Consider the following 2,135-nt stretch of genomic DNA (forward strand, 5'->3'; position numbering starts at 1 on the left):
CAGAGACTGACAGAGAGACAGAGAAAAAAAGGGGGGAGGGGGGGTTATCAACAACAGAAGAAAAGGGTGAAATACTGTGAGAAGACTATCCAATGTCTCGATCAGACTATGACAAATCAAATCACAGAACATGAGAAACGTAATCAGCCTTAATGAAAACTGATTTTATTTAAACAACAATCATGTGATCATGATTGTTAAGGACACAATAATAAATCCCAGGACACGATAAGCGCTACACATGTCACAAATTATATTGAATTAAAAAAAAAAAAGTTAGCCCAGGTTTATAGACGCCGAGTAAATCTCAGCAAAATATCAAACACCACACCATTGCCAACCAACTTACAACACACGGCGAAGACGAACGGTGCTCGAACACATGTACAAGTAATAATAATAATAATGATAATGATAGTAATTAAAAATGATAATAGATTGCATTTATATAGCGTTTTATCTCATTTAAGTATAAAATCTGAGCATAACACGTGCACTCCCAATGACACATCTCGTAACACACGTGCACACCCAATAACACATCTTGTAACACACGTGCACACCCAATAACACATCTTGTAACACACGTGCACACCCAATAACACATCTTGTAACACACGTGCACACCCAAAAACACATCTTGTAATACACGTGCACACCCAATAACACACCTTGTAACACACGTGCACACCCAATAACACACGGGCTCACTTCCAAACACGCATGCACTAGCAAAAGCATTACATAACCGTACGAAAAGTACATATTGTACAAAATACATTTATAGTGCTGTCAAAAATTCGTAACACAACTTACTGTCAACTATCCAACATGGACTCCTCAACTTTTACGTAATGATTGTATAGATAAGCGTTTTGGTAAACACCTGTTACTTATATTCTAGAAAATTTTCTTAACAAACACAACTAAAAAATCACAATGGATGACCTCTTCAGATTTTGAAGGTTTACATTCCATGAGCTAGGACAATAGAACTTTAAAAAAGCAAGTCCGTCCTTTCTTCCAATCGTGACGCTACGATGTTTTGAGAACATTTGAGAGAAAAAAAAAGTGTTCATTATTAAATTAATTTCTTGATACAAGTTTTGCCACAAAAGTGTGCCCTTGATGAGCAGTGACGCAGGCCATATGCGTACACAAATTGTGTTTGAGAAGCGGGAAGTGCTGTGACCAATCCCATTGTCCGCGTGACAGAGATTTGTAGTATTTGAAATACATTTAGGTAGAAAAATTGGGGGTTTTTTGGAGAAAAAAAACTTGACTCAATTGTTGTGCGAAAAATTAATCAAGTTAAGATAGAATTAATAAAAATTGCTGTGCAAAGTATGGGTAACACTGGTTCACGCGAGAGGCTCTCGTGGCCGAGAGGTAACGTGTTCTGCCTCTCATTCAACAGGACCCGGGTTCGAATCTTGATAGAAAAGAAGGAGCAAACCACACAGAGTACCCGCCAACTACCCACTAGTAGGCATTTTCCAATGTAACGTTCCAAAACACCAAAGTCCATCGTTTGTTTTAGTTTTAGTTTTAGTAGAGATTTTACGGCGCTCGCAACTGCATAAGGTTATATAAGTGCCAGAAGATTAGAGGTGTTACAAGAGAGTAACAGACATAAAAAACGACGATAGATGTTTCATAGGAAAGAAGAAGCAAACCACACCAGAGCACCCGCCAGCCACCCACACATCGTCTGTTTGTTGTTGTTGTAAAAACAAGCACATCGACACAATAACGGTCATCTAGCGCAGGGAAAATAGAAAGACAGACAGAAATACAGGCAGAAACAATTATAGAGGGAAGGTAAAGAAGTAGGATCTTACGGTAACTGTTGCACCCTCAAACCACCCACAAAGTACCCCGGGAAACAACGACTGTGTTGCCATCGACCCAGCAAACAGTGAGGCGTGGCAGCCCGGCCCAAAGCCCAACGTTGAAACACGTGATGATGACTGGCTGGTTTGTGTTAGGTTTTCTTTTTAAAAGAATTCGCCCTTTTGTTTTGTTTTGTTTTTTCCTCCCTTTATCTGCATTTAATTTCCGCGTTTTTTTTTTCTTTTTTATGTGGAGTGGGGGTGGGGGTGTTGTTCTTTTATTTAAGAAATGACATTTGTCCG

The sequence above is a fragment of the Aplysia californica genome, unplaced genomic scaffold, assembly GCF_000002075.1.
Source record: "Aplysia californica isolate F4 #8 unplaced genomic scaffold, AplCal3.0 scaffold01119, whole genome shotgun sequence".
NCBI lineage: Eukaryota > Metazoa > Mollusca > Gastropoda > Aplysiida > Aplysiidae > Aplysia > Aplysia californica.